Source organism: Taeniopygia guttata, chromosome Z, assembly GCF_048771995.1.
Source record: "Taeniopygia guttata chromosome Z, bTaeGut7.mat, whole genome shotgun sequence".
Lineage (NCBI taxonomy): Eukaryota > Metazoa > Chordata > Aves > Passeriformes > Estrildidae > Taeniopygia > Taeniopygia guttata.
This window is the reverse complement of record NC_133063.1, coordinates 32028678-32042037: the sequence shown is the minus strand read 5'-3', so window position 1 is coordinate 32042037 and position 13360 is coordinate 32028678. Positions and strand designations below refer to the sequence as shown.

Sequence of the window (13360 nt, the reverse complement as noted above, 5' to 3'; positions counted from 1 at the left end):
AAAACAAAAGACGCTATAAAACATTACTTCTTAGCCTTTTCTACTTTAGGAGTTCCACAGAAAATTTAAATTGATAATGGTCCTGCTTACACCTTGCACTGATTCCACCAATTTTTTGACTGGTGGGGTATAAAGCATGTCACAGGCATACCACACTCTGCCATGGGACAGTCCATAGTTGAGAGTGCTCGCCATTCCATCAAAAGGATCCTTGATCAACAGAGAGGGAGAGTCCACATATTATCTCCCATTGAGAGACTAACGAAGGCCCTTTATGTGTTCAACTTTTTGAACAACTCATTTATGGAGCCAACTCCCCCAATCATCAGACATTTTACTAATTTGACTGCAGCCCAATTAAAGGAAAAGCCACCTGGGTTGATCAAAGACCCTGAATTTAAACAAATTATGGGCCCTTTTCCATTAATTACTTGGAGGAGAGGATATGCTTGTGTCTCTACAGCAGCAGGCCCAAGATGGATCCCAGCAAAAAAAAACATTTCTGGGAAAGCAAGGCAAACACCAGAGTAACCATCAGGAGAACACAATTAAAGTCTGAGAGAGACAGCAGCAGCCTGGAAAAGAAGAAGGAGAAGGGTAGAAAAAGATCTCCTAAGCAGCACTGACCACACAGACCAAGACCAAGATAGCTCAGACACCACAAAACAGGATACATGAGTTAACATTTGCAAAAATTATGTTTTAGCATTGATAGGTGTTTCTTCTAATAAGCTGTGTCCAAACCCTTGGCTTACAGAACATAAAGTTTAGTGAGGCCAGAATTTAAGTGTTGTCACTATAGAACACGTGAAAGCACAACGTGAGCTGCTGCTACTGTAAAGGTGAAAATGATGAAGTTTATTTTCTGATTCTAGCATTTATACTTTTCCAAAAATGACAGTGGATTGGAGAGTGAATGTACCACCTCTCCAATGACATTGGACAAACTACTAGTACATCAAATTTCTCCGCCTCTATGGAGTAATGGTAAACAATAGATTGTTTACAGAAAGTTGTGTGAGAAAGTTCTCTACAAGAATGTAAACTCAGAAGACTTTAGAAAATCTTAAGAATCAGGGCAACAAAATTTCACCTTTTAATCTCTTTATCTGTTTACTTTTAGGCCACCCAAGCCTCCAGACATTAAATTAGCTAAAGTCAAAGCATGTCATCATTTGTTGCCACTGCAGCATGAATCTTGGATGCTCCTCACTATGCTGCATGCCTTCAGCTGGGTGGTTCCACAGCCAAGCCACAGTTTCTTGCCCAAACCACAGTTTCTTGCCCATGGCTGTCAGACATTTGAAGGCATGTGTTTTTTCAGCTTGCTGTCACATAGTGAGTCAATATGACTCAACCAGAGCATCCACCTGCTAAAAGACCAAGTAAAGAAGATCCAGACGGAAGGCAACAACGACTGCCTCACTGGACTTTTCAAAGACTGGAGGATGAAAGGCTGGCTTTCATTTTTGGTTAAGACTGTTTTGTGGACTTTGTTTATTGTATTCATTGTATTGGTCATATTATTTCATAGATAAGACCGCTATTTTAGGTTCCCTATCTGGAATGGTCCCTATTTTATTCATATTCAAGGTTGATCCTGCTCTGGGAGTTGTCTTTTAACTTCAGTTGATGCCAATTTTAGTTTGGAAGTCAGTTCCTGACTTCGTCCATTCCCAAGGCTGAATCCAACTCCTGCATCCTGCTTTCCACATGTATTCTTGAAGAAACCCATCTGCTTCATAACACTAATCACATATACTTTTCCAATTATTTTCCCAAATTGTTGGAACTCAAAATGTCCCTCTGACATTTTTGGAGGTTCCAGGCCTTGGTCAGAAGCATTTTAGACCCTGGCAAGCAGCTGAAAACAGCTGTGATTTTGAGTTTGAGCCATGGAATGAGTTACCAACTTTGAGGGTGGAACAAGCGGTCACAGAGAGTTAGATGGTATAGTAAAAGTAGTCACAAATTAGAGGGAAAATTTTTTAGTATTGTACAGGGGGGTTTTAACACCTGTACAGGGGGGTTTTACTTTGTACAGGGGGGTCAGGAGTTCTAAGATGGAGGAAAGGGGGCCTGATCCTATTCTTCCTCCTTCTTCTTCCTTACCTCCATGTTCTTGGTGATGCTGGCACTCACAGATTGGTTTAGAGTAGAAGAGCACATTGTTACATAGATAGTAGGTATTGGGGAAAATCTGTAAACATATAACACGTAATATATCATATAAAAGATAGCAGCAGCCTTGGGCGGGGAGAGAGACGACGGAGACACCAGACAGTGAGGGTGTCAGGAGAGTGTGTGCCTCTGCCTGGGCTGCTGACCTAGGCAGCTGCAGCGGGCGAAGACAATCTTTTAGATAACTAGCAATAAACTGCTTTGAGACTGAACAACAAGAGGCTGTGGAGTTTTTCTTTGGAAGCAAAGGTTGGAGGAGAAACTTTACCACCACACGAGACCCCTGAATCAATCCCGGGGTTCTCACACCAAATTATTGGTATAAGAACAACTTATTCAGCGCGAATCACATCCGTTTATCATACAATGGTCTCACCCATGGGCATTTGCAGGCTCATGTCGATGCAGCAGGTTTTGTTAGTATCACCAGTTCAACTGCCACTTTTTCCTTATATGTACTCACCCAAGAATGTTCTCCCCTCTCTTGTCCCCTATTGGTCCTGGCTTACTGCAGTGCTCTGCTCCTTTCCCCCCATATAAAAGTCTGCGTCCTCAGCCCCCTTTCATCTCTGTCCCTGGACACTCTTCAGTGCAATAAACAGCATTTGGAGTTCCACACAAAGACCCATCTCTCAATCCATTCGTCAGCAGTTAAAACAAGCGTGCTCTGGGCTCTGGGAGTGCAGGTGGCTCACAGAGGCTAGCTGCGGACACGCCACAACAAGTGTTAACAGTACCCTCATGTTTTCTCTGTTTACCCCTCTGCCCCACAACAAACAAGCTGGGATGGGACACAACCAGCACAGCTGACCCAAGTGATACCTCCCCACCATATGACATCATGACAGTACTAAAAATGCTTTAGCTCAGGCAAGAGACAATGCTTTCTGAGATGGTTGCATGTCTGAAAACATGACTGATCCAAATTGTTATAATTGAAAATTAGTCCAGCCAAATTAAAAATGAAATAATAAAAAATTTATTTAGGATCAAATTCTCTCTGAGCCAGCCACAAGGAAAAGGACAGCGCTGAGCCTAGGATTGGCGCTGGGTGCGTCACAGGAAGGATGCCTCTCGGCGGACGTTCCCCTGGACACACACACCACTCTCCTGGACCCTGCAGTTCTTGTAGGAAATTTTCTGCACGAGGCCAGGATTTCAGCCATCTGCCTTTTCTTTCTATTCAGAGTCCCACATATTCCTTCACAGACTCCTGTCTTTTCAAACCAAGACACACATAAAAGTTGTGGTCTTTCATGAGCAAATATTAAACCTTTAAAATTGCCTTTAGAACTAAATAGGAGAGAAAACTGAATACAAAATCCACTAATTCTCTCATCAGTGGGACACAGTGGCATTTTTCTGGAAGATAAGCATAACCAAAAAAAAGTTACTAAGGTTTTCAGTGAAAAATAATACCTTCATTCAATGGCATAGTAGCTGATAAATGACAGGTATGTAGAACATTAAGAATACTTTGTGTTTTTACTGAGAATTACAAAGCTAATTTAAGAGTACTCCCAAATAAGGGAATGAGCTAATACATTAACTTTAGTGATGGTTTTCTCTACTGATAGTGTGGGATATGGTTTTGTCAGACAAATGCCAGAGAGTCACCAGAAAAAAAGCCTTAAACACTTTTGTATCAGTCTATTTTTCAGTCCACTCACCTTGTACACAGGAAAACTTCACATGCTTCCCCATTTTAACTTCAATGGAGTAGTTCGATTGAGGTATAGCCAAGTATAAATATACATATGAAGTGTGTATACATGTTTAGAGGTATAAACATGAAGTATGTATAGCCAAGAGCTAAAGAGAACAAATATAATGTTTTTTGGTGTAATGTGATTTTGCCTGAGTGAGAATGCTTAAAACACAATTCCATGTATCTGTTAGCATCTATATGAAGTAATTGCAACAACACATTTTAATTTTAAAATTATTCCTATCTTTCAATGATCAAAGATGAAGTATTGTCCCTCTTATACAACTAGAATTAAGTATTAACTGACAAAAGCAGAAAATTAATTTGATGTTAGTCATTCAAGATATAAAATTTTGTTGTTCTTCTTCTAATAGCAGCACATAGATTTAAAGCACTTTATCCAGTCTCTTCTTCATCCTCCTCAGTTACTTTCTTTTCATGTTCATCTCATAGCTATTCAAATGATAACCATCATTTTATGTCGCCCTGTTCTTATAAAAAATTTAAAGTTCCTTTAAAAGTTTTCTATGCCTTCTGACATTTACATATTTCTACTGGATTTTCTCACGCACTGTCATGTAAATAACAATTGTTTTGCATTCTTCTTTGTGAGAGGAGAGAATTGATGGACTGTTGGTTTGACCAGTGTGGTTGGAGAGGTGGCAATTTCATCCTTCAATCCACTGCCACTTTTGGAATTTTATATATTGCGAGGTCAGAAATAAAAGTTCCTTCCTTTTGCTCCCCTGATCTTAGAGGGTGTGTGTGTGCGTGCGTGCGTGCGTGCGTGCGTGCGTGCGTGCGTGCGTGCGTGTGTGTGTGAATTATTTCATGTCGTAGTGCGACATCTGGTGGCCATGTATGGGACAGCCGTGGGTGAGGTCTTTTAGCTCTTGACCCCCTCCCTGCCTTTCTGCCTTCCTGTCTGCCTACAGTGCTTGTGGTCAGGGCAACCCCTGTGATTCCTATGGAGGACTTCCTGGTCTTGGATGTCTGGAAAGCTTTTCTGGAGTGAAAGAGAGCTTCCGTTCATTGGGATGGCTTTAAACTAGTGTTTTACTGGGGCAAAGATCATGGGTTCTTTTCAGCCCTTGAGGAGGCGTTCTCCAGGGAGGCATGGGGTCTCCTGGGAGAACATCTCATGGTCTATCTCTCTGCTGGTTATAGTGCAGGCGTGGTGGCAATGCTGTTCATTTAAATGGAGACAAATTGATAAACTTTGGCAGGACTCCAGCGCGCCCGCCTCTGAACTGGGTGACGCTGAAGTCTTTTCAGAGGCTGAGGTTGATGTTGAGTCTCTGCGCGGATCGGAACGTTCCCCTTTCCCCCAGGACGTTGTGCTGAGTGATGGGTCCGGCTCGGATCGCAACCCTGGTTCCTCCGGGATGGATTGGGCTCCGAGCCACCAGATGGGCGGAGCCCCATGGGCTTCTGGGGATCCTGCCGACCCCAATCCCTTCCCGCACCCGGGGGGCAGTGGAGTGGGGCAAGAACGTCCTCTCTCTGTGCCTTTCCAGTGCTCGGGGGCTACAGGGAGCCCCTAGCTCAGCCTCCGCCTCTGCTGAAGCCTAATTCGGTGACAACACTTAGCCCGAACTGCGGGGTTTCCACAAAGTATCCCTTGGGGGGCGGCGGGAGCTGAGTCATCTGCTCCCCCCGCCCCCACTCTCCCATGCGGGGTTGACGTCATTGATTGATTCTGCGTCTGCACAACCTGCCGGGCATGTGCAGGCGGAGGAAGTCGCCAGAGGCAGGACGTTGGTCGACTTTTTGTCGGACCCCACCCTGATGGGCGGGCAGCCTGGTCCGCTCCTTCCGCGTGAAGCGGGATCTGCTGCAGGCTTCCATGTCATGGGCGGGACTCTTTCGGGTGCGGTGCCTGATGGCCCCGTCCCCGCGCAGCCTGTGCAGGGTCCCGTGGCCGGTGCGCGGAGCGATGGCGCGGCTCTGCGAGCTGCGTCTCTCTCTGCACACTGCTCTCCCCCCATGCCAGGGCAGGGTGGTCCTGGCGGGGGCTGGCCAGTGTCCACTGCCTGTTCCTCCTGCAAGTACCGGGGCTGCAGCGAGTGCGGGCACTGCGGTGTTCACCTTTGCCGCGAAAGGTGACGCAGCCGGAGGGAGAGCTGTGCTTCCCCGAGGCTGTAGGTTTTCGTCCTCGGCCTTGTGAACAGTTCCACTGTGTCAGGTAACTGTACGTCCGAGGGCTCATGAGTGGTTTTGGCAGTAAGTCAAAGCTAAGGACGAGGATGTGCTTGATTGTGCCTCTCTGTGTAACTTCCCGGGGTGCGGAGATGGCTGCTCTGGCCCTGCTGATGCTGCAGGAGACGCGATATCAGGTGGTGTTGAGCCGACTCCCAGTCAGACATCTGCTTCTGTCCCTGTGGAGTCCATGGAGCAGGACTTAGCAGGTGCTGCCACCTTACCAAGGGGTCTCCAGGCTTTCCCTGTGCTCAGGGGTGTTGCTGATAATGCCCATCAGCCATTACCATTGAAAGCTTTGATGGAACTCCGTGATAAGGTTGGAAAATATGGTCTGTGATCTGTTGAAGTCATGTAGATGCTTTGAGTGTTTGCTGTTGATTTACTGACGCCTTATGATATTCGAAGTTTGGCTTGTGTTCTTTTTCAGCCTGTAGAATACGACCTTTTTGAGTCTAAATGGACTCAGCTGGCAACCCAGCTACGTTGGGCCAACAGGATCCCAGACATGTGATTTGTACTGATGTACTGGTAAGCACAGGCAATTAGGTTGATCCTCCTCTGGTGCTGGATCAGTGCTAGACAACAGTCATGGCAGCATTGATTCAGCCCGTAGAAGTGGCTGCTCCAAAGGAGTCATTCGTGACTGTTGTCCAGGGAGTCTTTGCTATGATTTGCAGACAGGCTGTCTGCCTCTGTGGAGAAGCAGGTGGGAGATCCTGAGGCAAGGAAGCTTTTGCTTAAACACCTTGCGAGAAGTAACTGCAATGCTGATTGTAGGGGAATCATAGAGGCTCTTCCTGGTGATCCTTCTGTCTCTCAGATGGCAGAGGCTTGTGCAAAGGTAGGCACCTCAGGTCATAAGATGGCTGCCTTGGCTACTGCTGTGCAGTCTGCTGTGGCTACTGCTGTGCAGCCTGTCTGGGCACTGCTGCAGGGTGGGCAGCGGCAGCAGGGGAATGCTCAGGCCAGGAAGAAACGGGGAAAGAAGGCACAGCAAGTCACAACTCCCTTGTTTTTTGTGGTCAGTTTGGAAGGCCAAACCATACTACAAATGTTTGTAAGGCGACTGGTCATGCTAATGGCCAGGCTTTGCTGGGCTTGGGAAACAGGAAACAGAGTGCGAAGGTGAGACGCACACAGACACAAGCTTCTCTCTAAGCCCCGGTGCTGATGGAGGCCTGCTTAGCCAGCTTGCAGCCAGCACCCGTGGCTCAGCAGGTGTTGATGTCTGCACAGCAGCAACAGTTGTCATAGATTCTGGCAAAATACACAAGGTTCCCCTGGATGCCTTTGTTCCCATTGTTGTGGACAGACTTACAAAGAAAATTTTAAAGTAACCATAAAGGAGGCCAGTTAATTGAAAACAAGTAAGCCTGTTTATTACAAACCGAACAACTGGAAGCAAAAGCCTCTGTCTAGTCTGGAGACTGTTTCAACAGCTTAGTAAGTGAACCTAGGGTGTTTCCAAGGAAACCGGCCAAGGAAAGACCCATGCGTCAGACACCCCAGGCCTTTTAAAGTCTCTCTCTTGTTTCCTGACTGGGGCTCAGGATCCATGCTGTGATGGCTCTTTTTCTCTGTTGCTGATTGGCCCATAAGTTGGTGCAGTCTTGGCCAATCGTTTTGGGATTTACGCCTTGTATTGGTTGATCTCCCTTCCAATCTTGATTCAAGCTGTGGCTGTGCTCCATGATGCAATACTTCTGGCTTCCCTGCCCCCTCTACAAAGATTGGCATCTCCTCCCTGGTTCAACTCCCATTTTATACATGCACAACAGTACATGTAGTTTTAATATAACAGTACATGAGTTTTAATATAACTAATCACCATTTGTTACTTGCACCCACAACACCTACCCTGTACATACATTGTTAACTACATTGCCAATCGCAACCTGTTACTTGTATCAACGACATCCAACCTTGTACATACATTGTTAACTACAGTTCTAATCACATTTTTTACTTGTACTAACAACATTTAATCTTGTATATACATTGCAAACTACATTCCCCAAAAGTTTAAATTTTATTTTTGTTCATAACACCTTGGGTGAGGACATGAGTGCTCTCCTTATCGGGAGACCTAGTGCCACCCTTCAGGGCATCATGGTGCACATGGTGCATGTGCAATGTGCACATTGATTTCACGGGACAGATTTGTGCAATGGTCTCCACACCCACCCCCCACCACTATCCCAAAAGGGACGCAAATTGCTCAACTTGTGCCTTTTAAGTCTTTTGTTCACAGGACAATTGATTGGTCACAAGGTGACAGCAGCTTTGGATCCACTGGGACGCCTCAAGTTCACTGGTCTGCTGTCCTGACCGAAAAATGTCCAGAGATGCTGTTTGTCCTGTCCATGCTTGGCATGACGCTGATGGAGATCCATCTCCGCAGGCTTCTTGACAGTGGCTTGGGTGTCACAGTTCTCTCCCTTGCCACCTGGCTCCCAGAGTAGTCCTTGGATCTGGTGAAGACACCTATTGCGAGACTGGGAGGAATAGCACATTGCTACATGAGCCAGCAGCCCAGGCTGATTGCGAACCCAGAGGGACAGATGGCCATGATTCAGCTTCATGTTACTTCAACTAGTGTTAACCTCTGGGGGAGGGATGTTCTGTCCATGTTGGGGGGTGTGCATTGGGATGGATTTTTATGGTGGCCACTGCGATGAAGGGCACAGAGTGTCCTACGCCACCTTTACAATGGCTGGTGGACAAACCCATTTGGGAGAAACAGTGGCCCCTCCCTCAAGACAAATTATTTGCCCTTCAAAACCTGGTGCAGAAGCAGTTGGACCAGGGTCATCTGGAGCCTTCTACCAGTCCCTGGAACATTCCTATCTTCTGCATCAAGAAAAAATCTGGGAAATTGAGGTTGTTACAAGACCTCCAAAAGGTCAATGCTGTGATGGAAAGCATGGGAACATTGCAGGCAGGCATGCCATCGCTTACCGTGCTTCCTGCAGATTGGCTAATCCTCATTGTGGATTTGAAGGATTGTTTTTTTACAGGTCCTTTGCATCCTGATGACAGATCAAAATTTGCCTTCTATGTGCCAGCAATCAACAATGCTGAGCCCACACAGCAATATTAATGGAAGTTTTTGCCTCAGAATGCACAAAGTTTTCCTGCCATATGCCAATGGTATGTGGCCCCTGCCTTGTCTGGAGTTTGCAAGTAGTTTTCTGATGCCCATCTTTATCACTATATGGATGATATTTTGATGGTTGCATCCACCCAGGATGAGCTGCTGAGGATACAGCCTCGGTTACTCAATGCTTTGCATTCTCATGGGCTGCAAGTGGCTCCAGAAAAGGTTCAACAACAATCTCCTTGGAAGTATTTGGGGGTCAAAATTCTGGAACGGACAATGCAACAGCAGGAAGTGCAATTTGTGCATTCGGTGAAGACACTGAATGATTCCCAGAAATTGGTAGGTGTCATCACTTGGTTATGTACTTGGGACTGACCAATGCACAACTGTCTCCTCTCTTTGATTTCTTAAAGGGAGATTCTGATTTAAAGTCGCCTTGCACATGGACTCCTGAGGCACATCAGGTGCTGGAGGAGGTTCAGCAAGCTGTTTCTGCTTGCCAGGTTTATCACATTGATATTTCCGTTGATGTCACTGTGTTCATTACCATGTTAGATTTGCATCCCACAGGCATCATTGGCCAATGGAATGACAAATGGTTCGATTCTTTGCACATCTTGGAATGGGTTTTCCTGCCCCATAAGCCGCAGAAAAGGGTAACCACATTGTTTGAGCTAATAGCTCGCTTGATAATTAAATCCTGGCAACAGTGTTTGCAATTGATGGGTGCGGATTGCGCAAAGATCATACTCCTGGTACATAGTATGTCCCTGCAAAGAGCTCTGGAAAACTTCTCAGGGCAGATCACTTATCATCTGCCCAGCCACAAGCTACTGCAGGTAGCAAAAATCACTCAAATCTCTTTGCGACGCAAAATTAGTCAGGAGACAGTGCAAGGACCCACTGTCTTCACTGACGGTTCAGGGAAAACAGGGAAGGCCATTGTTACTTGGAGGGATGGATCTGAGTGGCAGGTCCTGGAAGGTCATGAGGATGGGTCAGCCCAATTGGTTGAATTGAGGGCTGCTGTCATGGTATTTGAGAAATTTTCCCAGGAACCTTTCAATTTTGTAAGGTGTGATATTTAAATGATCCCAAGATTGTAGAAAGTCTCTGTTTTTCAGCCCCGCTTCCAAAGAAGAAGTTGTAATTTGTCTGTGCTGGTTTTCAAGTTTGTTTATTCTTGCTTGTCTATAACACGTTCTGTCTGCCTGCAGCAGGTCTATCTTGCAGGACAGCGTGCGGGGCTCTGCCCCTCAGTGGGATGTTACAAACATTATATACCAGAAACTACGTGTGCTATATTTACAATAATGTGCCAATATCTATCACCTACATTGAACAGTGTGTCCCCAGTCTAAACCAATAGAAAAATTCCAACACTACCATGAAACATGGAGGGCATGAAAAAGAAGAAAAAGGACAAGGCATGTCCAATTTCCTTCATCTTGCCCCCTTTGAAACCCTTATCGAGAATCCTAAAATTCTACTTTTGCACCCATGCCACAGTAATTATTACTTATGTCAAACACTCAGAGCTTGTAATTAATCCTGTAAGATTGAAAACTCTTCCATGGACAGAGATCAGAGACAGTGTCTCTCAGGGTTCTGTACAGGGGAATTCCTGACCCCCCTGCCAGGGTCCCAGATCTTCCAGGGCAGCCAGAGGGATCCCCTGGATTCCCACAGTCAGGGATTCTCCCTGTGTTGCCAACATTGCACAGCAGCTGGGTTATTCAGTTTTGAAGGAGGTCATTGATCCTGCCTTGTTTCATTTACTGAAGACCTTGTGGTGTGCCATTCATCTGTACTACATTCTGCATGTAAGGAGTCACATCAGTTTGCCAGGGTTTCTAGCAGAAGGTAACACAAGGGCTGATAAGTTGGCTAACCCAGTGTGGGTAGCACCTCAGCCTGACACACTTGCATAGGCCAAAGCATCACATGGTTTATTCCATCAGAACGCACATACCTTGCAGAAACAGTTTCAGTTTATGCCAACTGAGGCTTGTGACATTGTTGAGTCATGTGACAACTGTCACACGCTTGCTGTGCCTTTGCTGGTGGGGGTAAACCCCAGAGGCCTTAGAGCCTTGGAGCTTTGGCAGACCAGTATCACCCAGATTGCTGAGTTTGGCTGGCTCGAGTAAGTGCATGTCACTGTGGGCATGTTCTCCTCTGTGATGTGGGCTTCTGCTCACCCTGGAGGAAAGGCCCGCAATGTCCTTGCCCACTGGGAGCTAGCCTTTGCCGTTCTGAACATGCCTTCTGCTGTGAAAACTGACACTAGTCCTGCTTATGCATTGCAGAAGGTGCAGCAGTTCCTGCAGTCGAGGGCTGTGTCGCATAAGTTTGGTATCACTCATTCTCTGACTGGTCAAGCTATTGTAGAACATGCTCATGGTACTCTGAAGTGGGTTATTCAAAAACAAAAATGGGGAATGCAGGGTAAGACACCTCACAGTCAGTTAGCAAAAGCTTTTGAATAGCATCAATCATCTTACTGTGCCGCAGAATTCAAATAACCCTGTCATTTTGAATCATCACCTTTCGTTGCAGGCTTTGGATGAGACAGATCGAAGGTTTGGTAATGGAATTTAGTCACCATACAGTGGGAAGGTCCATATGACCTTATTGCTTTGGGGCATGGGTATGCATGCGTATCCACAGATACTGAGGTACGCTGGATCCCTTCAAAGTGTGTTCAACCTTACCTGCAACCTCAGAGACAGAATCCGGCCAACAGGTAAAATGGAAACCGTGTGTCTTTGTTTGAAAAGACAGGAGTCTGTGAAGGAAGGCAAGAGCCTTCTGTGAAACGGAAAAGGTAAATCCCCTCCTTCTGAATTACTACAATTGATGTTTCTCCCCTCTCAGCCCCTAATTATCAGGCTAGCCCAGAGATCCAAGGCTTTGAGGGGAGGAATAACTAGGGTAAATAACTAAATTTAAAAAAAAAATTAATTAGTACAAACAAAACTACTGATAGAGTCAGAAACCTGACACCCTGAGGAGTCAGGGTGTTGGTAATAGTCCAATTAAATGGTCACTGCTCCTCCTGGAGTGGCAGATAAAATGCTGCTCAAGCGGTGATTTGTAGAAGGGTGTAGTTTTCTCTGAAGGTCTGGCAATGGAGTAGATGGGCCTGGTCTTCCTCTGGGGATCCAGTGGGGAAGAAGCTGCTCCTCTGGGAATCCAGCAGAGAAGAAGCTGTTCCTCTGGGAATCCAGCAAAGAGGCTGCTCTGATGTCTCAAAAAATGCTGATTTTATGCAGGTAGGGTCAACCCTCTGGGTGGAGCATCTCACAATAGGATGACGTAACTTTACTAGTCATGCAGTGAGTCATTCAATGGCCCATTAACAGAAGATATCTCCCAGGAGGGAGACATTGTTCTTGGAAAAGATAAGAAAACTGCCTAACTTAACAGGAAATATCTGCCCCACCTCCAACAGATGGCAAATAGAGTACATGCTTATCTTACAAGCTAGGACACTGTGACTAAACTGAAAGTCATCAAGTGGATGAATCATTGAGTGATGACTCAGATGCAGATGATGCAAGTGATCATTCCGATGATTCATCCATGAATGGACACTGAATGTAGTTCAAATTTTTCCCATTTAACATTATTATTAATTTTTCTTTTTTTCTTCTTTGTTATTTTAAACAGAAAAAGGCTGAGATGTCACCCTGTTCTTTTAAAAGCTTTAAAGTTCCTTTAAAAGTTTTCTATGCCTTCTGACATTTACATATTTCTACTGGATTTTCTCACGCACTGTCATGTAAATAATGATTGTTTTGCATTCTTCTTTGTAAGAATAGAGAATTGATGGACTGTTGGTTTGACCAGTGTGGTTGGAGAGGTGGCAATTTCATCCTTCAATCCACTGCCACTTTTGGAATTCTATATATTGCGAGGTCAGAAATAAAAATTCCTTTCTTTTGCTCTTTTGATCTGAGAGTTGTGCGTGAAGTATTTCGTGTTGTAGTGCGACAGTTTTACAAATTGGTTTTAGGGAATCTAGCCTGCTCTTAGAGGAACATTTCAGTGGACTTTAGTGCCATGTTTCACTGCATAGGATATGAATGTTTATGCATAAATTAGTTGGGGGTTTTGTTTGTTTGTTTTTTTAAATAGATGCTTGCACTGAAATAATTCCATTTTTA

The 13360-nt window shown here is 45.3% G+C and overlaps 1 long non-coding RNA gene across 1 annotated transcript; it reads right to left on the bottom strand.

Moving 5' to 3' along the window:
- Positions 1-7444: 7444 nt before the first annotated feature.
- Positions 7445-12477, bottom strand: LOC140681838 (uncharacterized). The gene is made up of 2 exons (XR_012053014.1): positions 11906-12477; positions 7445-8586 (listed from the first exon to the last, which is right to left on the bottom strand). It is a non-coding gene; the product is annotated as an uncharacterized lncRNA (long non-coding RNA).
- Between the last annotated feature and the right edge of the window lie 883 nt (positions 12478-13360).